This window comes from Ovis canadensis, chromosome 15 (assembly GCF_042477335.2).
Source record: "Ovis canadensis isolate MfBH-ARS-UI-01 breed Bighorn chromosome 15, ARS-UI_OviCan_v2, whole genome shotgun sequence".
NCBI lineage: Eukaryota > Metazoa > Chordata > Mammalia > Artiodactyla > Bovidae > Ovis > Ovis canadensis.
In genome coordinates this window covers 47,928,549-47,955,880 of record NC_091259.1, presented here as the reverse complement: position 1 = coordinate 47,955,880, position 27,332 = coordinate 47,928,549, and the positions used below count along the sequence as shown (strand labels likewise).

General features: G+C 44.4%; 1 protein-coding gene across 8 annotated transcripts in view; it reads left to right on the top strand.

Moving 5' to 3' along the window:
- Positions 1 to 2,459: 2,459 nt before the first annotated feature.
- Positions 2,460 to 27,332, top strand: part of TEAD1 (TEA domain transcription factor 1) — a 260,791-nt gene continuing 235,918 nt past the window's right edge. For 4 of the 8 annotated variants that reach the window (XM_069554347.1, XM_069554348.1, XM_069554344.1 and 1 more), the window contains exon 1: positions 2,460 to 2,974. The gene's annotated coding sequence lies outside the window, so the exon portion shown is untranslated. Of the gene's footprint in view, positions 2,975 to 3,026; positions 3,728 to 27,332 lie in introns of those variants that run through there. The other 4 variants (XM_069554351.1, XM_069554345.1, XM_069554350.1 and 1 more) reach the window with 3 other exon arrangements.

Below are 27,332 nucleotides of genomic sequence, written 5' to 3'. Positions count from 1 at the left end.
TCCCATGGGTTAACTAGTAGTACAGTTCCTGTCATTTCAGCAGGTGGCAGCTACTTTTCCTGTTCTCAGATGCTGGGGGTGAACAGCTCCTGGGCCTTTGATTGTTAGCTCCTCTTCACTGACCCATGGGTGGATGAGGAGAGTAAGACTGTGTGGAGGTTATGGTGGAGAGACTACAAAAGTTACTCCCATTTATGTGGAGTCCCGGGCAGCGTACAGTTAGCTGAATGAGACCCAGCCTACTTTCTAATGGCTCAGAAACGGGGCACCCCAATATGTAGTTAAGTAACGGAATATAGCTTCCTTGGTAGCTCAGCTGGTAAAGAATCTGCAATGCAGGAGACCCTGGTTCAATCCCTGGGTTGGGAAGATCTCCTGGAGAAGGGAAAGGCTACCCACTCCAATATTCTGGCCTGGGGAATTCCATGGACTATTCCATGTGGTCTCAAAGAATCAGACATGAATGAGTGACTTTCACTTTCACTAGAAAACAAGTAGTGTGTTTCAGCAAGGAGTTTTGAGGGTGCTAGGGAGGACATATTTATGTGAGTAGTCTACCTGGAAGAAAAGGTTTTTGAGGCGAATCTCAAAAATATGCATGTAGATGGGAGAAGTTGGAGAAAATACTGGTCATGAAGACCATTGAATCACAGGCAAAGGATTTTTTTCCTGAATTCAGTAAGGACTGTGAGACAGCCGCTAATGTTGGAAAGGCACCCAGGTGTACTGGGCTAACAAATAGTGATTTTGAAACCCTATTATCTGGAACTGCTGTTAGACTCTCTCTGGCGTATTTAAAAAGATGGTATTTGGAGATAGATATGCCCTGTACAGCTGTAATGCCAAATTAATTTTATGTTTTCCTAACAAATGTCCAAAAACCAGTGTGTTATGGTGGCTAGTCATTACTGAGCGCCTCATTGTATCACTGCGCTATTGCATGGAGATAAGAGTTAAAATGAATCAGTACTTGACTGTGGTGGATACGTAGCCACCACAGAAAATTGTATTGAACTAAATACAGGCACACAAAAATGAGTACAAGTAAAATGGGAAACGTGTATAAGATGCGGTGGATTGTATCAATCTCAATATCCCGACTGTGGCATACACAAATGAATACAAGAAGGGAAATGTATATAAGATGCGGTGGATTGTATCAACGTCAATATCCCCATTGTGATATTACAGTTAAGACATTACTATTGGTGAGAGAAATGGGCAAAGTGAACAAAGGTTTTCTCTATATTGTTATTTTTTACAACTGCATTCAATTCTCTGAACAAAAATTTCAAGTAAAAACGCGCTAGTAGAAGCTATGCTTTGTAGAAAATGTGCTGTCTCCACTCACATTTCGCTTCTCTCAGTTCCCCATATTTAGGGGGCCTCCTGGAGGGCACAAAATAGGCGGCATTATGTATGCTGGTGGCCCCAACTAAAAAGGACAGCAAAGTGCCCCAAGGAAAGAAATCAACAGGACAAGATGGCTTTGCTACTTTGATCTAAGCGAAACTGTCGGTTACCAATTACCCCCAAACTTTAGGGACAGTTCTGCCACAGTAGGTCAGCTTTATCCAGGTGTTTTCTGATTTACCCACGGCGTCTGCTATGTCACTTTAGCGTCAGTACTTCGAAGGGTAGGGTTAAAGTTATTCTACGTGTAAATGAAGTTTACCCCGCCCCCCGCAAAACAAAAAACAAAAAACAAAAAAAAACAACTCACACACAAAGAGTGACGTGAAACTGCAGCAGGTAGTCTTTAAAAATTTAGGGAGTTTTTACCTGACCCATTGCTTTCGAAAAGTACAACTCGCAGGGATGAGTGAACTCGATTTCTTGAGCGACTCGGAGGAGACTGTGTTAGCAGGGCAGGATTATTACAAACTCCGCAGTTCTCTTTTCTTTGCTATGCTAAAGGTTTCCCTTCCCAACAGTAGGTCTTACTTCGACTTGAATGAGAGCCCTGAACTTTTGTAAAGTGGAAAAGAGGGGAAGTCATGGCAGGCTGGGAATCCGGCCCCGAGAAGGCGTCCACCGCGCTTGAGAACAACGACGTGAATTTACAGAACAGAAACTTCTCTTGCCCGCACTTGCAGACTTCCGCGAGTCCAGGAGCGCTCCAGGCGGTCGCGCGAGCTTCCGCGCCCGGGAACAGGGAAACTGAGGCAGGGCCGGCGAGGCGCGCGCCCGGAGGAGGGAACCCAGGATTCCAGAGCTCTCCGCGCGGCGCAGCCACCTCAGAGGCGCCCTCCCCGCCCTGGTCCGCCCCGCCCAGCTCGGGACAAAGCCCGGAGCCCGCGCCGGGAAGGGGCAGGGCGGCTCCCGCGCGCGCCCCGCTCCCCCGTGGGCGCGAGACTCCGCCCCGCCGCCCCTCGGGAGGGAGCCCGCCCGCGCCCCAACGGCTAGGCTGCCCAGCCGGGCCCGCCCCGAATCCCCATGACGTCACCGGCGGCGGCAGGCCCCGCCCCCGGCCCCGGGCGGCAGGCCGCATGACGTCACCGAGGCCCCACCCCTCCGGAGCGAGTTCGGTCCTGGCGTTCATTTCATTCCTGTCCTCATTCCGAACATTCTTAGCATCGCTCGCGCCGTGCCGCGCCGCCCGAGCCGAGCCGAGCCTCTGCAGCCGCCGCCGCGGCCCCGCCGCCCGCCGCGGGCGCCCATCAAGCACTTTGCAGACTCGCTTCCACCCTGCGGGCCAGTCCGCGCGGCGGGGCCCGGGCTCGGGGCGGCCGCGTCCGGGGACAGGCCATGCAGTGAATCCCCCCCACCCCGTCCACCTTTGCCCGGAGCCGCGGGCAGCAGCCCAGTTCGTCCAGCCGGCCCCGGGGCAGGAGCGGTGCTAGGCAGGGGTGGGGTGGCCCAGCCCGGGGATCGGGAATCGGGGAGGGAGCCGGGCTCCGAGCTGAAGGCGGGGGAAGCGGCGCCGAAGTTTGCCTCGGACTCGCCAGGCGCTGCGGCGGCTCCCTTCGCCGAGGTAAGTTGGCGCGCGGGGCTGATGCTGGGTGCGGTGGGCGCGCGGGGCGCCGGGGGCGGGGGCCGGCCCCGTCCGGCCCCGGCCGCTCTTTCTCTTCGGAGTCTGCTTTGTGTGCGGCGGGCGGGCAGAGGAGCGGGCACGCGGAGGGCCGGGGCCGGGCCCCCGCGCCCGCCTCCCTGCGCTCCTTCAAGGTGAGCGGCCGGGCGCTGCCGCGGGAGTTGCCGGGACGCCAAGTTGGGCCGCGCGCAGCGGAGCCCGCGCGGCAACAGGCGGCCTTGCAGGCGCCGGGCCGGCCGCGCCGCGCCCCCCGCGCCCCCCTCTTGCGCCCGTCCGCCTGTCGGCGCGCACACGCACACACCCTCGGGCAGTTTCCACGTTTTTCTGGGAGAAGTCAGAAGTTCGGAGCGAGCGCGGGCGGGGAGAGCCGCCGGCGCCGCCTGGGAGCCCGAAGCCGGCCCGATTCCCCCCGCCGCGCCTCCCCTGCCGCCCCAGGCGCCGGGGTCCCCCGAGGCCGGCCCGGGGGCTGCGCCGACTTGTGCTGCTGGCGGAGGTTTCGCTCCTTCTTCTCAAAGATGAAAGGAGGCACGGTCGTCTTTGCCGCTTCTCCAGGACTGTTGCTGCCGCCGCCGCCGCTTCATTGCACATTCAAGTGGAAAATTTTCAGGAGTCAGCAGAAACATTGTGTCCAAAAAAGACTGAGTCGCAGTTACCACCAAATCCTGGAGGAGACTCTCCCTGGAAAACTTCCCTTCGGTAGGAAATACTGGGGGATTTGTTTGTTTATTGGAAGAGAAATGATCCCCAGAGGGGAGAAAATCAGTGCATTTCTTCTCTTTGTTCGTAGCAGCAACATTTGTTTTGTTCTAAAGTCCACAGGCCCGCTTTAAAGAAAGTTCAACTTCTGTGAGTTTCCTTTTTTTTTTCTCTTTTAATGTGTTTTTTTTTTTTTTAAACCGGAGCAACGTTTTAAATGAGTTGAAGACAATGGAGGGCTTCACACCTCCCTTCTTTTTCTCCCACGAGAATAAAATCCAGATCCTAATTTTCTTTGCTTTTTAATTGTTTTTAAAGATTTATTTAAAATTGAATGCTGTCACTGTATAAAAATATTTATGAAACAATGAAATACCAGCCATTAGCATTTCTCAGGAGGCGTGTTAACTTCTCAGAAGCAAGTGGCTGCCTGTGATTTGCAGAAATGAAAATTGACTTCACTAAGCCCTGAAAAGTTAGAGACAGATGATGTTCCAGGAGCCGGTCATGTAAAAAGGCCGAGTTTTAATAACAGTGCCTTGGAGGAAGCCCAGGTCTTGGAACAGAAAGGTCTGTAAGACCTATCAGGTTTTAAAAGAGTTTTAAATATATATATATGTATTTAAAAAATGTTACAGATAGTACAATGAGTAGAACACTGTCTAGTTCTTCAGGACAACCAACCCACATGTTTCTTCCTCCCCACCCTTTCCCTTGATTGTTTCTGGAAGTTTAGGTGGTCTGATGGCTTGCGGTGTGCTGGGTGCCTGCAGGTGGTTACCTGAATAGACAGATCCCTTCAGGAAGATGTGATCCCACTGCAAATTCAGATCAAGGGGTGGGCTCCGTTCTCTGCACCTTGCAGTGAATCTTGATTGGTGTCTTATGCACGGGGGCTTCTCTGCCAGGGTACTGTGAGGTGGTTGAGGAACAGATGTCAGGCTTTGCCCAGTGCTTCATCCTTTCACTGTTGGGCTTGTGCCCTTCTGTAAATAGCAGAAACTATGAGCACCAAGCACATTTGAATGCTTGTAAGGGCCATACTTAGATCCAACTTTGGTAAGAATCTTTCCTTTTTAGAAGGAAATAGTAGAACTAATTACAAAGTCGCTCTGAAAAGACAAATGTATTAGTTGAACCTTTGTCAACAGTGAGGTTTTGAATTGTTGATTGTTTTTTAGGGGAAAGGCTGATTTTTTTTTTCTAATTTCACTATTTCCATAAATGGTCACAGATATTTTTGTTTAGTGTTTCTTTGTATGTGCAACTCTGTGTTGGACTCTAAGGTTTCAGGTTTTGGATCAAGTTTATAATTCTTTTGTTGTTGGTGTAAAATAATGAGCTGATAAGCTGTATCCATTACTGGTTCTTGTCGATGGTATAAAAGTGCCAATGTAGACCATTTTATTTTTACTTTAATGATTAGGTACTATTTAGTTCACAGTTTTAGGAGAATATCAGACTACCTTTCCTTTCTTTCTCCCTCTTTCTCTTTACAAGTTTGAACTAAAACCAGTGTGACACTTTGCCTTGACACTTAAGAGTAAAAAACTATTAAAGGAAGGAATTTTTGTGTCGATTCCTCCTTTTTGTGATCTTTTATGAAGCAACAAATAGGACTCCATATAGGGAACATGCCTGAGAGAGATTATTGGAGAATTTTTTTTTTTTTTGCTTCTTTTCCCAAAACATAAACCAGGACTCACCATGGCATATACTTAATGAAATTTAATTTAAAGAGAGAGGACATGCTATCTTAATTTGAGTCAGACTGAACTGAATTTCTCATGGAGAGGTGCTTCCTTGCTTTATGGTACAATATGTACCTAGACCCCAGCAGCATACTAATACATAAGAGCTGCCGGTGCTGGGGTTGAGGGGGCAGCCTGGGGAAAGTCAGCTTCCTCCTTTCTTCTCCTCTGCCCCTCCCCCTCTTTTGCTTTATATAGAAAGACTATGTTCACATACACACTTTGGGCACTGGTACCCTCAGGTTTTTTTTTAAGAAAAAGGACAAGCAAGTCATAAGGAAATAAAAAATGTTCCGGTATTTTGCTGCTTTAGTTTCAGTCACTAACAATTCTGAGTTTTGCTGGTTATGACAATACAGGACAGCAAGTTTAAGAGGGCATTTCTTAACGGGAAAATTTGGTGGAAAATACTTGTAGTCTATCGTGGGGATCTAGATCATATTTGTTGTCACGTTTCCAGTGGGAAAATGTGTAATGGGGACAGTTAGAAAATGTAGATCCCAGATGTTAGATAGGCCTTTGAAGGAATGAGCTGTGCCATTAACAATATTTTAAGTTTCTTGCTTCTGAAATGTATTAATCTGTTATACATGGTGGTGGGACAGGAGTTTGTGCCTCTTTGGGATTACTCTTCTCTCTGATCTCTTGTGTTATTATGTATTAATCATGAGCATAATTAAACTGCCCTCAAATGATAATTGTGGTGCCTTATCATTCAAAGGTTGATGCAAATAACTGCCTGTATGATCCCACGTATGGAAAATGATTGTGCTCATATACAGTGTGGAGATAACACTTTTAAGCTTGTATTTTAGGCATTTTATCTTGTTTCCAATAAAGAAATTGCGAAAGGAGAGGAAAAATACTGTGGCGTGAAAGCTGTGCTTAGAGGTTGGATCTGTTCAGTGATAAAAACTTTTGGGGTTTTTTTTCCCCAAAGACTGAAGAATACTGGCCAGAGGGAATGTCCAGCTTTCTTTGTAAAACTGCAACGAAATCAGAGCCCACCTTTCTGTTGATAAATGCGGGCATTACAGCTTCCTCTTTCGAGTTCAGTGACTGGAACTGCAGAGTGCGAATGTCCTACTTCTGAACTCGCAAGAAAAGTGTATTGTAAGCTTACTGCCCTTTGACAGACTCCGGCTGTGCTGCTGGGCTATTGGGGACTGACCGGTGACTGGCGTAATCTCTTACAGCTGCGTGGCGCTTTTTCTTATTTTATCTGTAGAAGCCACAGATTACACTGTGGTGTTTAAATTAGATCCCAAATCATGTTTGAACAGTATTGTGATGTATTTTAGTTTCTTGTTCACAAAGGTGATAAAATCAAGTAATTCAGGTCCCTAGTAAGCACCTTAATGTTTCAGAGTTGGCCTTTTTGACAGATACCAATGCCAATTTTGACCCCCTTGTATTGCAATTATTGAATACTTCTGAAATCAAGGATGTTTGGGGGCTTCCCTATGCTGGGATAGTTTGTGGAATGCTAGGATGTTTGGATCTGAATATCTGGAGTATTTTTGTGTAGGTTTTTACATTGTTTTGTTTGAAAGCTGTGGACAGTTGAGAGTTTTCAGTCTGTGAGGTTGTCATCATAAGCTTCCTCGACACACTCCCGAGTTTGAACTCAGTGGAAATCCAACCGTTTCTTAAGATACATTACGGCTTTGTAGTGGCGCAGCATAAGAGAATTTTGAAATGTGTATGTTTATTTTAGTCAAAGCAAATGGGATGCCCTGAAGAGTGGGCTTTCAGGACAGTGTTTCTTAACTGGGTGGGTCGCTTTCAGCTCTTAAGTTCTCCTTTTGTCCACTGGCTTTTTGCATGGTTGGGAGGATTCACAGAAAATACTTTCCATAGTCTGGGAGTCCTGCCTGGCTAACTGTGAAACCACTAGTCTCTCTTCTGATTGGATAAGGGGTGGGGGAGTTCCTAAGAGGCCGTCTTTTCTAGTTTTATGGCTGGCCCAGAGAGGAAGGCTGTGTCCTGGTGGTATTGCTGGCCCCCACCCCCCAAGTATTTACCATCCTGATGCAATGCTTCCTGCCCTTTTCACATGAGTTTTTAAGGCCCTGTCATTGGATTTCACTAGTAGTTTTAGTTTGAGGAGCTGGGCCCAGAATTGGAAAAGAGGTTTAAAAGAAAAAGTTGGTATTGCCGAACAAGTTAAGCACCACCATTGTCTCCATTGGGAAATTCAGGTTGCTTTGGGGCATCTGACTGGTTTAGATGTATATGTAAAGTGACTGAAACACTATTGGTGGGGCAGATACAACAATGGCGGGTGCTGTTGTTTTTACTGATATATAAACTGAAAAACTGCTGCTAATGGTGGGAAATGTTAATTATGTGAGAACATATTGAACTTATATTCTCTGGCATGAACTTTTAAAAAAAATGCATGAACTGTGCTGCTTTTTTATAGGCACAGCTTTCTAATTATCATAATTCAGTTCAGCTCTGCTCTTGGATGGAGTTCAAGTGCAATCTCAATTTAACTTGAAAGGAGATTTTTTTTTTTTAACTGAGAATGTTTAAGAAATTTTGAAAAGTTCATCCAAGAATGTTGTCTGCTTAGGTGTGGTTAATTGGGGGGATGAAATGAGTGGCTTTGTATAATAGTTAATTAGATCTGAATATTAGGAAAGAGACCTTTTTTTTTTTGGCTTTGTACCGTATCCAGACCTGCATCTTGGGCATTTTTGCATAACCAGATGCTATATGCTGTTGAGTTTTCTTTGGAAACCAATGTCTTTTTCTGATAGAAAATTAACTAAGTAGATATTTTATTACATCAATGATATAATCTCTGCAAAGACAAACTTTGTTTTGAAAGAACAGAGAGAAAGGCAGAAATCTTATAAATTCGTTTAACAAAAATCGCTGTTAACCTTTTATACCAACCAAGCCTTTAGAAGGTCCTTATGTGGTCATACTTGATGGCATTTTGTGAAAGGGGTCATCTTTGACAGTATTCATTCCAGTGTCCAGTGTCCTCTCTATTTTCCATGACCTTAGTGTCTTTTCAAAAAAAAAGAAAAAAGTTAATGAAGCCCAGGTGCCAAATCCTCTGTGGAATCAATTTTAATTGGAAGTAAGAACAACTTCAGCTGGACCTTCCGACTTGAATCCAGTCTGATTTCTGCTGCTAAAATGCAAAGGGAGCCCACGGAAACCAAATGACTTCATTTGCTCTGGCACTTAAGAGCCGGATTCACTTCCCTGGTGGTGAAATAAAAGGAGCCAAGTGTTTTAAATAGCCACTCCCTGAGGCCTGCCCGCCCGAGTGTTTGGAGAAAAGCGCATTGTCTGATTGCAGCGCTAGCTGGGAGCTGGCCTGGCTCGCCCTCCCCCATCAGGCAGCTCCGTTTCTGAAGTTGACATCTGGTTTTCTCTCTGTTCACCTGATATATACCCAGACACGCACACACACACAGTGTGCACACATGTGTCCTGCAGGTAACTCGGATCTCTGGCATTGAATGTGTGTGTGTGTTTCAAGTCACTCCTGGGATAGGGAGAGGCACATAGCTAATAGCGCAAAATAAAATGTAAACACAGTAGCTGCCCCACATGCCACTGCTGCTGGGTTTCTGTCCTACGGTGCTTTCTGGGTAGGCGTGCCTATTGTTATGGCAGCAACAGGCGGCAGAAGTTGGGGCACCATATGGCGGATGTGGACCTCAGATAAGCTGTCTGGTAATTTAGCTCATCAATAGCATTTTGATATGCTTCATTTTCAGATCACCCATCACCATGGCTGGGGGTGTCTTGGGGGATAACTGATTCCAAAACCATTGAAAGGTCTGTGAGCCAGTGCTTCCTTTGGTGGAATCTCTTTCAACCCTTTCTCCTTCACTGCCTTTTCATTTCAAAGCTTTTGGGAGACAATAGTGGTTAGAGTTAGAAAGGCCTCCATCATCTGAGGGAACCTTCAACCCCGTCTTGAAATCTGGAATACTTAGAAGACCTCATCAGGTATTTTCATTGAAAGGAAAACAGAAAACAAGCTATTTAATAGCATTTCATACTGGCAGAGTCAAGAAATTCCTGTAATTCAAAATTGGCTTTGGTTGTAAATAGCCGGGAGGATAAGACCAGCGTGGTTCTTTTTTTGACAAAATGTTTCTAGTTTTTTTGTTCATTAAAAATACCTCCTTAATTTTTTTCCACCTTTGCGTTTTACCTTATCATCAAGTGCATGGGAAGGAAATCTGAAAAAGAGGAGATACATGTATATGTATAGCTGAGTCACTTTGCTGAACAGCAGAAACTATCACAACATTGTAAAGCAACTATATGACAATAAAAGAAATCAAGTGGAAAGTGATTTCAGAGGAAGAGTTACTGTGATTTGGGGGCAAAAAGCAGCTTCCTTTATGACTAGGAATTCTTACAGAGGGAGATACTTCTAGAACCTCTCTACTCAGATGTCCATTGAATCTGAGCCAAAAGTAGAATTTCTGCCGCTGTTGAATCCACAGGGGGACTCCTGCCTTGAGTTGCTGGGGCTGTCTCAAGAATTCTGCACACAGTAGGTATATTAGTGGAAATTACATGATGTGCATGACTGTTTATGTGTTTATCAACTGCGTGAATATCATTCGGCAAATATTTGTGTCCCTGATGTGTGCCAGGCACTGGGGAGGCCAGGGTAAGACTGTCTGTTTTTCCCTACCCAGCCTTCCTGAACGCTGTCATTCTCACTTCCAGGCCTCTCACCTTTTGACTTGGGGTTTCTAGTTTTCGGTACACAGATCTATTTACCTGGCTAATTCAGGATGGTTCTGACTCAAACCCAGGGCATCCTCTTTCCATTCCTGTCCCCAGGAGCCTCTGCCTCACCAGTGGTTCCCACCTGAACACGTGCATCACAGCCTTTGTGGAGCTTTCCACATACTGGGTTATCAGCCCTGGGGCCTTAGAAGGTGCAGTGTTTTTGTATTTCTAAGAGACCTCAGATATTGAGAATTATTGGGAATTATCTGATTGAGAATTATTACTCTAGGTATTCTAATTTTCACCTTCAGATGGAATCAGGCTAAATTTGCCCCCGCCTCCTAACTCTAAATGGGCTTTTTCCTGTATTTGTGAGGTGATGTATCTAGGAGAGTATACTAACTCTTCATGGAATTCACTAAGATCTTGTTAGTTTTAAAGATATGGCTACACAGAAATGTGCAGGAGAGGTGATGAGCAGAACTACCTTTTTTGTGCTCAGCACGCATCAGTTACTTCCTGGGAAGGTAGCAGTTGTTTCCAGATGTGATTATAGAGGTGAGCGTCAGGCTCCTTGGCAAGGGGTTTAAGGACTAATTCTTGCCTGACTGTTTGCAGAAGTAGTTTTCATGTTTGAGTAGTGGGGATGTTCACAGAGGGTCTCACATGGTCCCTCTTGATACTGAAGAATAAGGGCATAGGAAGGCCGATCGTGACAGTATCCCAGAGATGAGCATGAGTTTGCTGCTGGTGAACCATCCTCAGCTTTTCATTCTTCTCTCTTCTCTCTGCCTTAGGCACTTAGAAATCCAGATGTTCCCTGCTTTGCATAGAATTGTTACATTGAAACCTTTGTAGGTACTACCGTGTGCCTGGGATTTGGTGATCCAGCCAAGGGTGGTCAATGAATGACCATCAGTAAAACACCCCTGCAGAGCTTCCAGCTTAGCAATAAAAACAGGCATGTGAAGAGATTAAAGAGATCACAGTCCACTGGGGAAGCTGTGTATTTCATATTTCATGAGTCCCAAGGTACAGTTTTTTTCCCCTTATTTGAATGTTTCCAAAATTGGGATGCGTCCTACAATCATGGCTGGCCCAGTGGTGGTCATGACCCGTGACGTGGTTGTGTACACTCATCACAGCCTGCAGAACAAGTGCAGTGGAGAGGAAGAAAATTCCAAAGTCAGTAGCCAAGCATTCCTAAGAATGCTCTTGATGTCGCCAGTTCTCTTGTTGGCACAGAGGGCAACAGTGTGTGGAAAGGCATGGGTGTTGATCTCTCTGAGAAGTTTAGTATATCTAACCCACTTTTGTTTACTTACAGTTTCCTTTTTATGCCTGCATAAGATTGACATATGATGAAGTTTCAGTAGGTATAAAATAAAATTTCTAAGTCATAAGGCGGTGCTCTGGCAAGGTGTTTCACAACAGTATTTCTTAGAAATAAAATTATACTGCCTTTAACCATCACTGGTGTCTTCGAGTTGATGAAATTTTCATGAAACACGTTTACATCTCTATCCAAAAGGATGTGAGAGATTATATATTATTGATGGGTTGGTTTGAGGGAGTAGATTGGGATGGGGAGATGCTTTCATTTTTACACATTTGTAGTTTTTAGGAACATGTGTTTATGTAATATCAAAATAAAGGGAAAAAATATCCAATGGGGAAACTTGATTGTAATCAAGTTTTAGATCTATACCAGCTCATGACTGGCAATGAACCTTCTGTATTACTGTTTGAGGGTTGTGTTCATTACTCATGATATAGCCAGAGAGCTGTGTATGCTCAGTGGTGGGGAATGAGGAAAGCTTTGCAGAGGAAGTGATGTTGGAACTAGGCCTTGAAGGGAAGGGTTTTTTTAAAATTAAAAAAAAAATTTTTTTTTTTGCCAGATACCATTTTGGGATTAGAGTGGGACCCAGTTGTTAAATAAATACCCCCCTCCCCACCACCCCTTCCCCCCAACCCCTGCAAATACCCTCCAGAGTAATGAACGCGACTCTCAAATAGTAATACAGACAGTTCATTGCCAGTTGTGAGCTGGTATAGGATCTAAAACTTCATTATGTTCAATTAATGAAAGAAGCAAAAGGGAGGGAGGGGACTAGTTGTGGGGAGTTAGAAGCTTCCTGATTCTGGTTTGGAAAAAGGCAAGATAATAACATACGTTTAAAAACACAGGTTTGGAGTTAGACACACCTCAGTTGGAGTCTTGGCTCAGCCACACTTGTCCTATGTCCTTGGACAAATTACTTCCTCTCTGAGCTTCGGTGTTGCCATCGGTAAATTTTAATAGAATGCCTCCTGTGTGCCTGACACTTAATAAATGCTCAGTAAACAGCAACTTCACATGCTATCTTGTATACCAGGTCTTCCTGGATTTCCTGCCAGGTCAGCCTGGGCATTGACTCTTGAAGAACACCCGAGGCTGAAGCAGTTGCTACGAAGAGCCAGACTTACAGTCTCAGGCGAATGATTGAGATCCAGGAGAGGCTGAGGCATCCCATCAAGTCTGAGACTATTAATCTCTTTGAACCACACTTCCCCTATTCATAAAAGTAGAGGAAATCCATCAGTAAATACATAATATTTGAGGCTATTCCTTGCCAAGTGGTAGTGCAAACTTCTAAAGGTGGGTGGCAGGGTATACCTTCATCCACTCAAAAGGAAATGTCTTCCTTAGGTTCTGGCATGGAGGCCACTCTCCTGACTTTGGGACTGGGTTCTAAAAGTTCTTCACCAAGGTGGTTGTATGGAACTTGTCTTTTGGTAGAGTAGCTATTTTCAGGGCCCTGGACCTGCTGGTGGAGCCTTTGAGGAATCCCTGCTAGAGTTCTGAAGGCTTCAGCTCCAAGTGTGAGATGAGAGAACAAGAGGCAGACAGGTGCCTCCCCCAGCTTTGCTGCCCTCTTTGCCCTCAGTTTCCTCATCTGGAAAGTGGGCTGGTGTTAACTATTTTGAACGGCTGTGATAGGTATACCTAAGAGTTATCTCAATAGGCTGGAGCTACATGTGTTTTTGTTGTCAGTCACTAAATTATGTTCGACTCTTTGCAACCCCATGGACTGTAGCATGCCAGGCTTCCCTGTCCTTCACCATCTCCTGGAGCTTGCTCAAACTCATGTCCATTGAGTCGGCGATGCCATCGAACCATCTCATCCTCTGTCGCCCCCTTCTTCTCCCACCCTCAGTTTTTCCCAGCATCAGGGTCTTTCCCAATGAGTAAGCTCTTCACATCAGGTGGCCAAAGTATTGGTGCTTCAACTTCAGCATCAGTCCTTCTAATGAGTATTCAGGGTTGATTTCCATTAGGAAAGCAGAAACAGGTATGAGTACTATCAAATGTATCTTGTTCCTGAAAGTGTGCCAGGCTCTGGAGTTAAATCTTTGCCCCTCTCATCAGATTCCTTTGTCTAGGCCTTAAATATAATTCAAATAATAATTCATACTCGTGTGTGAATGGCAGACTAACCCTTTGCCAGTACATTTGCATATTTAAGAGAATGTTTATTAATCCAAGATGACTGTCTACTTGAGTTAGTACCCAGGTACTTCCTGGTACATGAGCTGAATCCTGTCTGAAAACTGGTGGATTTGAAAACTGAAAACCTGTGTTTTCAAAGCCAGAGGCCCTAAGCTGGTCTTGCTCCACTTGACAGCCAGCTACACTTTAGGGTGTGTCTCTGTCCCTGTGTTTTCAGATTGGGGCTGCTCCCAGTGACAGGTTTGAGCTGTTAAGACTGCCTTGTGTGAACCTGGGCTAAAGACCATCTGCAGTTTTGTCTTCTGTAGTCAACCAGGGTACATAGAATTGTGTGTTAATCTGGTTTCCCAGTTTAAATTAAAAATTAAAATTAAAAATTGTTAGGAGAGATAAGTAGACTAGTTGGGAATAAAGGCTTTAGAGGCAGGGGAGAAAGATTTAAAACCAATGGTTTACAACCTGTGAATCTATTAAAAGTCACTGAATTAAACTTTTAAAAGGATGTGTGTGGAATTTAGAAAGATGTTAACGATAACCCTGTATGCAAGACAGGAAAAGAGACAGATGTATAGAACAGTCTTTTGGACTCTGTGGGAGAGGGCGAAGGTGGGATGATTTGGGAGAATGGCATTGAAACATGTATAATGTCATATGTGAAATGAATCGCCAGTCCAGGTTCGATGCATGATACAGGATGCTCGGGGCTGGTGCACTGGGATGACCCAGAGGGATGGTACGGGGAGGGAGGTGGGAGGGGGGTTCAGGATGGGGAACACATGTACACCCGTGGCGGATTCATGTTGATGTATGGCAAAACCAATACAATATTGTAATTAGCCTCCAATTAAAATAAATAAATTTATATTTTTTAAAAAAAGGATGTGTGAATTATATCTCATTAAAGAAGGTAAAGCACAGTGCTCCCAGAATTCCTCATGTGACGAGTCCATTTGTTCTACTGGTCAATTGATTAAGATTGATATTCAGAGCGATGACTTAAGAGTTTATATCTCTTTTACTTTACTGGTGTTAGTGTGGAGCCTAAAGGTATCCGTTAGAAGTATCTACAGTGGAAAATTTTTTTTACTTACGAAAGTATAACTTCAGTGTTGAGGGATGACTCGCTCCTTAATGATAAATGTTGACCATGTTAACCACCCGTATGGCTTACAGTTTAAACAGCCTGTGAACTAAATGCTAGAGGATAAGCAAACTAGGAGATCACAAGGGAAAGAGACCTGGAAGGCATGTGAGTCCACAGGTCAAGTCGTGAATCTGATTTGTAAGTTGATTTAAGATAGGGATATAGATTAATTTATACTTCAAGTTTCAGGCTGTGCTCTGCCCTTTTTTTTTTTTTTTTTTTTAGATAATTTTACCTTGGGCTTTTTGGTTGCTGGGTCCTCTGACCAGATGCACAGTGTCATAATAACTGTTTGTGGTAGTTTTATTCATTAATATTACCAAAGGATTGTTCTCTACTGTTCTTCATGGCTGTGTAACTTCTTGCCTGGCATGGTCCTGGTTTGTTCTGCATGTCATGGCACAATCTTTAATAGTACCCTCGTTTACTCTCACGATGTTCCAGTTTGGAGGATAAACCATATGATCATCCTCATAACAGGAGCTGATGAGGAAACTGGCTGACTCCCTTCAATTGAGCAGAATAGAGAGAAAAATCTCAAGCAGGAGACTTCTGTGGTACCCTGTATTGAGCTCATAACAGTGTTATTCTTGGAGTGTTTCAGGCTGTTTCTGAGCTTCCACAGAGGGGAATTTCAGAGAACAACTTTGGTTATAAACCTGTGCTAGTTTTAACAAATTGTTTCAAACCCTCTGCTATTCTGTGGATCAATTCATAATGAATTAAAAAAAAGCATCTCATCATTCATAAGAATGATTCAGCTCTGTTTCATTTCCTTTTGGAATTGCAAAGTTCAGAAGTTTTTCCCAGTGGAATTCTTACAGGTTTGTACTGTGTGAAATTTGGGGATTTCGGATTACAGATTTTAGAAACTGTAGTCTTGGAGCTCCTGACACTCTTAGGTGTCAGACCTGCTCATCTTTGTTCTTTGGGAGACTGTGTAACGACCTCCTGTGATGTGCCCAAACACACTGGAGCAGGTATCCACAGGGAACTGGTTCCAGGACCTTTGCAGATACCAAACCCCTGTGGGAAATGGCAGAGTGTTTGCATATAACCTTCACGCATCTTCCAGTAGACTTTAAATCATCTCTTTAGATTGCTAGAGACTTACCAGGTGGCACAGTGGTAAAGAGACTACCTTCTAGTGCAGGAGACACAAGAGGCTTGGGTTTGATCCTTGGGTCGGGAAGATCCCCTGGAGTAGGAAATGGCAACCCCTCCATGAACAAAGAAGCCTGGTGTGCCACCGTCCACGAGGTCTCAAAAGAGTCGGGCAGTACTGAGCACAAGCACAGCACAGCATAATACCTGATACAATGTAAATACTACATAGGTAGTCGTCAGTATGGTGTAAATATTATACTGAATGTAAATAGTTACCACCTTGTGGCAAATTCAAGTGTTTTTTTGGTAAACTTTCTGGAATTTTTTTTCAGATTTTTTCGATTTGAGGTTAGTTGAATCTTCAGATTTGGAGCCTGTGGATACAGAGAGAAGACAGAGTGGAATCTTAAAAATTTAAGAAATTTTAGAACTTTGCCCAAAACCAAAAATAATTGTAAGGACACTGCTCAATTCCAGATGGTTCTTTTGACAACACTATTCACTTAGTTATTTTATCGTGTGCTTTAGGCAGTAACTTGGGCAGGTGTTGAGTGTGAAAGAATGGCTTCTGGCCTTCACCGTTGAGAACTGGGAGAACTGTTTCTTCGTTGGAGCAGTTCACTGGGAGAAGGCATTTGAGGGTCCCTCCAGGGCTAGGATCTTGGTCCCTCCACTTCCAGCTGTAAGGGTTGGATAGCCCCTCACTTGGCTCTTCCTGTGACTTTGGGGAAGTCACTTGAAAATCTTTGCTTTCCTTTTCTGTGAAGATACTGCAGCCTACTTTTGAGCTGAGCTGTAGATTAAAGAGATAAAATGTTAGAGCCTTAGGCTGAAAGGTCCTGGAGCGGTTGTTATCTGAGTCATCCCTTCCACTACCCCAAACTCCCCACCCAAATCGGGTTTTGTGGAGGAGGAGCGGTACTGCTGAGTTCACTCCATAACTCAGTTGTTATAACTCTTTCAGTTGTGCTAATTCCCAGGCCACCCTGGGAGAATTTGGATAAGAAAGGGAGGCTGACAGGCCAGGTTCTGTCTTGAGCCCATTCTTCAACTTTACCTGATTTAAACCTGAGAGCTTTATTTGTGGTTGAAGAAAGTGAATCTCAGAGAGGGTTAGTAACTTGTCCAAGGTCACACAGCCAGGTTAACAGGGCCCAAATCTGATATCAGTTCCTAGATCCCATTGACTCCACAGCTTTCAGGCTAACAAAAGACTGCATATTAAGTCACTTGTGGCAGTTGTTAAGATAGATGGTGACACTGAAATGAAAGTAGACTTGCACACTTCTGGTGTATTTTTGCAGAGTACTTAATGCTTTCTTTTGTTTTGTGTTCTTGGTGGCCCATTTAACCCATGTTTTCAAAACAAACATGTAAATGTTGGGTGTGGCCCACTCCAACCTTTACTAGGGGATCTGCTCCCCCTGCTCCTCATATTGAGAGCAGGCAAGATTCTCTTCTCCCTTTTGGAGTCAGTCTTCAGAGACTGGAGGTGGGATGAGGGGAGAAGGGCAGAACCTCTCACCTGGCTCCCTGGGTTTCTGTTGTCGTTCAGTGTCTCAGTCGAGTCTGACTCTTCGTGGTCCCGTGGACTGCAGCAAACTAGGCTGTCCTTCACCGTCTCCCTGAGCTTGCTCAGACTCGCATCCATTGAGTCAGTGATGCCATCCAAACATTTCACCCTCTGTCGACCCCTTCTCCTCCTGCCTTCGATCTTTTCCAGCATCCTGGTCTTCTCCAATGAGTTGGCTCTTCCCTTCAGATGGCCAAAGTATTGGAGCTTCAGCTTCACCATCAGGCCTTCCAGTGAATATTCTGGGTTGATTTCCTTGTTGGGGACGTGGGGGGAGAAGCAGATCTGGTTTGGAGCTCTGGACCTGGACCTGCCAGTTTATCTGGTTTTTCTTTGGAATGTGCTCTACAGTTGAGCTGCAGAAGCTGGGCTGCAGGCAGAGATAGTTAGCCCCCTCTACCACCCTGGAAGCCTGGATGTGGAAATACCCTCATGCTGGGGGTAGAGTTGTTCAGATAGATGACCTTGACTTGACCCCTTGATAGTGGGATTGCTTGGGAACATGGGAGATACAGGTGAATCTCTCCCCTCCCCACCCAGGTGACCAGCTGGAAACTATGTCTTACCTGTGGAATGTGATGGACAGTGGCAGGGGCAGAAGGGAAAAGGCAGTTAACCGCTCCGTTCAGTTGTTGTTCAGTCGCTAAGTTGGGCCTGACTCATTTCAACCCCATGAACTGTAGCACGCCAGGCTTCCCTGTCCTTCACTGCTTCCCAGAGTTTGCTCAAACTCATGTCTATTGAGTTGGTGACGCCATCCAACCGTCTCATTGTCTGTCGTCCCCTTCTCCTCTTGCCTTCGATCTTTCCCACCATCAGGGTCTTTTTCTAATGGAGTCGACTCTTCCTATCAGGTGGCCAAAGTATTGGGGCTTCAGTTTCAGCATCAGTCCTTGCAGTTAATATTCTGGGTTGATTTCCTTTGGAACTGACTAGTTTGGATCTCCTTCCAGTCCATGGAGTCCAAGTGGTCCAAGCTCTTAATAAATCAGGTCTCTGAAATAGATAAGAAGGACTTTGAAATGGGATTGGTAGTGGGGTTGCTACCCATCTTTGATATCTTGGTTGGCTTTTAGTCTGAGGTTATGGGATGGTTGATACTGTCTTACTTTTGTTCACCTAATTCTGGTAACTCTGAATTAGACTAAATTCTGGGCTAAAAGGGGTTGGGGCCACTGATGGCCAGGACTTGTGCTCCTGTCTTCTCCTTCCGTGTACTGGTTTGCCCACTTTTTAGAGCTGTCATATATCCAGTGCCTTTTGGGTACTTCTGCTCTTGGCTATTTTGGTGTTTCCCTGACTTGGTGTAGATCTCGCTAGCACTTTATATATTTTGCAACATAGCCTAAAAGCATGGCTTTGAAGTCAGACCCAGTCCCAGTTATGCTTATTGGGGAAGATGATTTAATCTCTCTGGGCCTTGTCTCTTTATCTGAAAAATGAAAATATCAACATAAAGTGAAATATGTCAGAGTATGACGAACAGCCCACAGTGGGCTTCTCCACGGGTTGTCCCAACCCATACTGACGTTTCCTGCTTCCTCTGCCCTCCAGTTCCCGGTCCAAGACCTGAGGGTTTTGTCCCATCCAGAACACCAGTCTGACAGGCGCTCATTTATTTGCTTTTCCATCTGCCTCCTCTGGGTTTAGTTTTAAGCTTTTTTCCAGCTTCTCTTCTTGCTGGATTTCCTGCTCTGTTTTTCTCTCTTCAGACAGTTTCCCTTTTGCTTTCATATTTTCACACACGCACACAGAGACACAAAACATGCTGTCCAGTTTCTTCACCCTTTCTCTTCTGCTGTTATCATTTTGAAATCTTAAAGAGACTGCCCCTTCAGTTTCCTAGGTTTCACCAAAAATGGTCAGCAGCAGAGCACCACTTCTTGATTTTGCTGTCTTTTACACTGGAGAGCATTGGATCTCTTGGCTTAGAGAGTTACTGGCACTCTTAAGAGTTACTGTTTTGAAAAGGCTTAGCTCATTCTGATTCTCATTATGTTTATGAATTTGTGGAATTACACACATTTCTTCCAGTTACCTGTTTGCTCTTGGGCAACCTCTTTATTCTTTTTGAACCCCAGTTTCTCACTTGCAAAATGGACATGCTAGTGCCTTTCTCTGAAGAAGGCAATGGCACCCCACTCCAGTACTCTTGCCTGGAAAATCCTATGAACGAAGGAACCTGGTAGGCTGCAGTCCATGGCGTCACTAAGAGTCGGATACGACTGAGCGACTTCCCTTTCACTTTTCACTTTCATGCATTGGAGAAGGAAATGGCAACCCACTCCAGTGGTCTTGCCTGGAAAATCCCAGAGACGGGGGAGCCTGGTGGGCTGCCGTTATGGGGTTGCACAGAGTCGGACACGACTGAAGTGACTTAGCCGTAGCAGCAGTGCCTTTCTCATGGGTTACAGTGAGAGTTAGCTGAGGGTTTGCATGTTGTCTGGCAGAATGTACCATTAAAGTTATCTGCTGATTATAGTTATGGCTGTGATTACCATCACCTGGTGGCTAAGAATTAAGAGTGCCAAGTATCTCTTCCTTTGGCACCTTTCTCTTATTTTGAAGGAGAAAGACAGGAAGAGTATCTTATTATTTTTATTATTTTAGATTTTCAAAATTTTTATTGTGAAAACTCGAGTAGAGGGCAGTGAATCACCCTGGACCATCATCACTTAGCAACAGTTATCAACCCATGGCCATTGTTTCCTTCAAATCCCAGCATCCTCTCCCACATATTATTTTGAAACAATCCCAAAATGTCTTACCATGTTATTTGTGAAGTTTTCAGTATATATTTTAAAAATTGTGACTTTTAAAGAGAGACCAACTGTTGGTGTTTAAGAAACACCACTTCCCTGGGGGTCCAGTAGCTGATACTCCACAGTCCCAATGCAGTGGGCCTGGGTTCGATTCCTATTCGGGGAACTGGATCCCACATGCCACAGTGAAGACCTGGCATGGTCAAATAAATTAAAATAAAAACAAAAACAAAACTGAAGTATCATCACACTAACATTTTAATCATGATTACTTAATATAAAATGTCTAGTGAGGCTTCAGATTTCCTTGTTTGACTCATCAGTGTTTTCCCATAGTTGGTTTGTTTAAATCAGGGTCCAGACAAAATGGAAGGTTATCTCTAGTTGTTCTGTTTCTTGAAACTCTTTAAAGATTGTGTCCCTCTTTTTTCACCCTTTACAGGTGACTTGTTAGAAAAGCCTTGTTTCTCTTGTAGAGTTTCTCTCATTCTGGAATATGCAGTTGCCTTCTCTCGGTGGTATTTTCCCTGCTCCACTGTCCTCAGTCTCTCCTATAAATAGGAATTTAGACCTAGAAACTTGATCTGTTTCAGGTTCAAGGTTTTGGGTTTTTTTTTTTTTTTTTTAATGACAGGAATATTTCATAACTAGTAATCCACCAGGAGGCACATGATGTCCAGTTGTCTCTTTCTTTGTGATGTTAGACACTGATTTATGACCTGTGCCTGTATCTGTTGTTTCACACGGGCTTCGTAAACTGATCATGTTCCAGTCCTCTTGTTCCTACTTCATTTATCAGCCAAAATTCTCTCATGGAAACGTTCTGTCATCAGTTGTTTGGTTAATCTGGCATATGGTTGTACAGAAAAAGCAGGTATGTGATTTTCTTTTTTTGCTTCTTTTAATATCATTATGCAATTGTAGATTTTACATTATGGGATGTTTGACTCCATTGTAGTTTCCTCTTGCATGCATGATGATACTGTTGGGGTCAGTTTGCAGCCCCCTTGGACTGTAGCCCACCAGGCTCGTCTGTCCATGAGATTCTCCAGGCAAGAGTGCTGGGGTGGGTTGCCATGCCCTCCTCAAGGGGATCTTCCTGATGCAGGGATTGAACCATGTCTCCTGCATTGCAGGCAGATTCTTTACTGCTGAGCCACTGGGGAAGCCCGGTTTCCTCTTAACTGATGCTCGCATTATAAAGTCTTTGGGCCAGGGGAGTATCTTTAGTTGGCTCCTGTGTCCTTTTGATGTGACCCTTACCGTTTTTGAGAGCAGCTTCCTTGCTGGCCTGTGTCTTCTTGGATTTAGAGTGAACCAGATTCTGCAGAACTTTGATAACTTTTGGTAGGAAATGCTATTTCAGAGCTCCATCTTGGGTAGAGTCTCTGTTACCCCCTATCCCCCTTCAGAAATGGATCCCACCTACTGTGTCAACTTTTCGATTCATGGTAAAAACTTTCTTTGCACATTTATCTCATGCTTGGCTCCTTTGGCTCTCATTCTGCATTTCTGTGTTTGGGCTTGGCATCTTGTCCTTTTCTCCCTTAAGAAAAAGACCAAACTGAAAAATTCCCCCAGGACAGTTCATGGTTTGACTCTCATGTTGAAGGCCAGAGCTCACATTAATTTAGGCTTCACAGAAGACTTTGATCATTGCCTTCAGTCCTGTCTCCCTGATGGTTTGTTCTGCACCTTGTTTAAATAACCAGAAGGTGAGAGATTCCTTGTCTTATTACCACTCTGAGCCATTCAGACTGCAGGCTATATTTTGATGATATTGTTGGGGTCAATTTTACATGCCTGTGTTTGAATGAATACTTGTTGAATTAAGTTTTGTACTTTTCTCTTCTGAAATGTTTAAAATAGAATATATTTAATCTCTCACTCATTTAAAGAATTTATCACTAATACATTGTTTTTATGAGCTAAAAAAATTTAAAGCTCTGTAGTTTTAGGCAGATTTGTTTGTTGGGAGTCCTAGATGGAACACAGCTATTGTTGGAATAGCTGCTGTTGTTGGAGTACAGTAGTAAGCCTTTAAGTCTAAAATGAGTGTTTTTTGTTTCATGAGTCTCCTGTTAGACTTATTTTTAGTAATTTCTATCTTTCTATCTGGCATTTCTATCTTTTAGTAATTCTATCTGTAATTCTATTACTAATTTAGTAATTTCTCTCTGGCATTTTGGAAATTGTTTGATGCCCAAGGCTGGTGCAGCACAGAACGTGCACTTTGGCTGGGAAAAAAGAAATCTCATTTTTAAATACATCTACAGTGCTCTCTTCAGATGTTCCATTTAGGCCTGGAGTTTCAGCTTCAGTAATACTTTTTTTGTTGGTGGTGAAACAAAGCTGTATGCATTCACAGTTCAGCCAACACAACCTCACAGCAAAGTGACTAGCACTGAAATTATCATCATTCATGACATCCTAGGAAATTAACCAGCATCCTGTCCTGTGAAATTTTGAATACTCATTTAACATCTCGCCCCACCACAACCCCTTCCCACCACCTTACCCCTCCTTCGCCCCCAACCCACTCCCTGCCCCCACCTCCCCTTTTGTTAAAGCACCAAGCTTCATTTAATGGTTCCTCTGTATTAAGTAGAGTAGAGTAGGGGCTTATTCCCTTCCTCTTCCTCCAGGGGTGCACAGAGAGGGCGATGGGTCCTGTAATTCACAGGCAGGCCTCTGTGCCCTGAGGTTAAACTGGTTTCACAAAGGGAATTTTCTTTATGGTCCTGTGGCTTCCTAACACAGTGGAGGCTTCAGGAGGCAAGTGGTAAAAGCTACCAAAGAAAAAGCTGGACTGGAGCCACTGACGTCATGTCAGTAAATCTGCTGGAGGAGACCGGCTGGGTAGTGCCTGCCAGGCAGCCCTTGCCCTTTGGCCTTGCCTGGTCAACTGGTCTTACTGCTTCTTCCATCCCTGCACTCTCCCCTTCCCCCACAGCACTCCATCCCCCCACCTCCTCATCCCTTTCTCCCATTTTTGTTTTTTTCCCCCTCTATCCTCTGTGTGACTGGGCAACTGGACTTGTGTTGAAACCTGTAAATGGTTTGAAAGCCACCCCTGAAACTCATCCTGATCTTAGTGCCCTTAGGGGAAGGACCCGGGCAGGGAAAACCCAAGGGCTGATGGGCCAGGAAGGCTTGAAAGCTTTTCCTTAAGTGGGACTTTTTTTTTGCAATTATTTATTTGGCTGCACCAGGTCTTAGTTGCGGCCTATGGAATCTTTAGTTGCAGCATGCGGGATCTCGGTTCCTGACCAGGGCTCGTACCTGGGCCCCCTGCTTTAGGAGTGTGGAATCTTAGCCACTGGACCACCAGGGCAGTCCCTGTAGGGGAACTTCTTGATGATCAATGCATCTATAGGGACTTCATGGGGAGCAGTCAGAGGTACCAGCTCCCGACAACTTTGAGAAGGGTTTGCTTTTCAGGACGTGTGTGTGTGTGTGTGTGTGTGTGTGTGTGTGTGTGTGTCTAGTGGAGGAAAGAGAAGTCTGGTCAGAGGATGGGTGGAAACACTGAGTTGCAGTCTTCCTGTAATGGATGATTTAAGAGAATGAGCTCCACCATGAGTCCTTTATTACCTATTACTCACTGGTCAGCTAACCCTGAGCTCTCCCTGGCTTGCAGTTGTAACAGTTAAATCTAGCACTACACGCTGCTTTCCGACTTTGGTTTTTCGAGTCACCACTCCAGATGCGCCTAAATTAAAATATTGCCATGCTAAATCTATTTTTACATCTAGGAGAATGACATCTAAAAATAAACCTTATCCCACCTGTTTTTCACTTTTGGGAAGTTTGACTTCCCAAGACTTGTGCTACCAAGTCACAGCCCACATATCAGGCTTTTGATCACGGCTTCCAATGTGAAGTCCACATTCTGCTTTTCCTGCTGTGGGTGTGATATTTTCATTGTTTCATTAGCCATTGTCCTCCTGTTTATTTTGCTGTGAATATTCATTTGTAAATAAGAGTGAAGCATGGGTTCAGAGTGGTTTTGAAGTTCCTGAGTCTTAGGGTCAGAAACATATTAAAAGTAGTATCTTATCCATGAATCATTAGATGAGTCAGTTCCTGAAACCACTACAAGCCTCATAGTTCTTGGCTACAAGCAAAAGCAGGAAATCCAGGCTTCAATAACTTCCTTTCCCAGTCCTGGCTATAGTCGAATTGGTGGCTAGGTTCTGCTGCCTGCCTTTGTAAAGCGGTAGGAAGATGTACGTCTGAGGAACAAAGACACTCGAGTCAATTTACTGAAAGTGTTTATTATTTGTGGTCTTGCTGTGAATGTCAGACTGCGTTGGCATACCCTGCCCTGCACAGCTCAGGCCAGGCAAGGCGGCTGGCTGGTCCAACAAGATACCCCCACAGACGCACGGGGAATGTTTCAGGGAGCTTTAGGTAGGGTCCAGTGAGTCCTCAGACTTGAGGGCATGCGAGCAGACATTAGGGGCAGAAAGCTCTGGAGTCCATATGTATAGCTGAAGTATCCACTTCTTTTGTTTTGTTTGCCTTGTCGGGAGACAGAAGAGAGAGGAAGGGAGGAAGGGAGGGGAGAACACACGAGTGCCAGCCCGCCCAGCTCTAGCCCGGCTCTTGATCTTGCTTGCAGTTTACTTCCTTATGTACAGGGTCTTTTTTTTTTTTTTTTTAATCCCTTTTACAGTGTTTCAGGCCAGTCTTACTGACTTCAAAATCAATTTGATAACTCTTTTATTAAGCATTGTAAAAAGCACAGGAGAAATGTGAAATGCTGCCTCCCAAAGTCACGGGTCTCTCTGCTCTGTGTTCTGTATTTATTTATTCTCTTGTGAGCAGCTTCCCCTCCTCTGCCTTGTCAAGTGGGGACAGACTCCGGTGTCTCTCTGGTGCCTTTATGCTTTGCTTGTGAGTTGATGGACTTTTGCCGTCTTAAAAAAAAAATCAAAGTGAGTGTAATGCATTTTCATTTATCAACGCTAATGTTCTTCCCGATGTTAATTGGTGTTGCCTAGCTGGGGGGATTTGAGAAAGTGGGACTGAAACTAGACTTTTTTCCGCCAGTTTTACATGGAGTCATTGGAAGCTCTGATAGGAGTCTAAAAATAGAGTGGGTAGACAAATCTTGTGAAAAAGATGAGGAAAGAGAAAAAAAATGAAACAGTGAGCAGTCACTTTTTGGTGCCATCTTTTAACTTGAGCTTGCTTCCAATTCATAGCTGGCAGTAGCTCAGAAAGGTCAAATTCTATTTCAGCCTTTATAAAGGCTAAAGTAAAAGGAAATGCAAAAGTTTGCCTGCCTTCTTAATGAAGCCTGGCTGATTCAGAGCACAGCCAGGCTGGTGGGTGCCACTTTGTTCTTACTTGTCATTTGTATTTTGTGTTTGGGTAATTCTCTCTTCAACTTCAGTCTGAGTTAAGAGGTTCTGATGAGCTTTTGAGCGAGTTGGACTCATTTTGATTTCAGAGGTTAGACTGAAAGTCGTAATATCTGACTTTGGTTTTCCAAATTTCAGGCTTGTCCAAAAAAACCCCCTTAGTCCTAGGTGAGTCTGTTAGGAAACCACTGGAAATATATTCCTCTTATTAATGTGTGAAGAGTAACTGTCTAAACTTGAAAGAGATTTTTTTCTTTATGTTGTGAGAAATACAAATCCAATTATTTTTATTTGTCCTACATTGAGAGTTAACTTCTTTTTAATGTAGCTTTCAGGCTGGGAGTGCAGACTGAAGCTTGAATTGCTTACCGTCTCTGGACCAAGTTGTTCAGGGCCAGGGATTGATTCATTAATTAAAATCAATGTAAATGGATTTGTAAGCCTCCTGTAACAGATTATCTTATTAGCAACCACACAGAGCAGCCCATGCTCTGGGAGGAATGTGTTTGTTGCCCTAGGTGCAATAGACCCCCCACTGATGGACTCTTTGGGTCTACTTTATGAGAAACCCAGAGGCTTTTGTAAGGAAGGAGCCTTGCTTAACCTTTACACTGAACAAATTCTTCCTGTGAAAAATGATTGTTAGTATGCCTGCTCCAGAAGGCTTTAGTTCCATGTATGTGTTTCTATACCATGACTGCTTCTCTCGCCCACCTTTACAGTCCTTTACAATCATGATTCAAGGACACGTGTATTGGCCAGGTTCGGCCCGTTTCCAGCCAAGATTCCCACCAAAAACCCTCCTCTAAAGAGAAAAGGAGAAACCAGAAATAAATTCCTTTTTGATAACAACAAAGTGCTTTTTTTCCTCCGACTCAAGCGACCAACAGGCAAACTACAAAGAAGACATTTATCTGTTATTTGAGGATCTGGCTGTACAGCCGTGCTTCCTTGGAGTGAGGATAAGACAAGATGGTACCTTTGGAAAACCTTGTGGTTTGAACAAGAGTCAAAGTTCATGAAGCTGTTGTCATTTCTATTGCCGTTTTTTGTAATTTCGCTGGACAGGTAGATATCCTCTATCGTTAGAGCAGCTCTCCCACCTTTTCTCTGCTGTCTGGATCAAAGGGGGATGTCTTACCCAAGCTGAGTTGAATTCTCTCTCCTGAATATTTTGGGATTGAGACAGCAATCCTAGTTGGTCTTTGACGCTCACCCTACAATTCTGGGAAAAGTTAACAGAGGAGTTGCTGTGTGACCCATGGATATACAAAAGCATAGAATGAAAACTGCTCTGCAGAGAGGAAAGAACAAAGTGGTTGTGCAGAGGAGGAGATGAGAGATCTTGGGAATAGTCTCATTTCCGGATGGTTTTCCATTTCCTGGTTTCCATTTCCCATGAGGGCTGGCTGCAGTTCCTGATTTGGGGTCATTTGATAGACCCTTTGTCCTTATAATGAACCCACGTTCCCTACTCTTATGTTTGTTTTTTTTTTTTTTTCCCTTAGGTTAGTGGGAGTGGGTTTCTGTTAATTGAAACCACATGGTGTCTGGCCGACTAGTTTGCTGGGAAATAAGCCCTGTGTGGTGTTCTGGAGAGGCCCTCCTCAAGAGTGACAGCACGTGGCTTCTGCTTGGTCTGCAAGGCAGGGCTGCTGCCCTGGACCTAGTTTTCCAGTTTGGATTC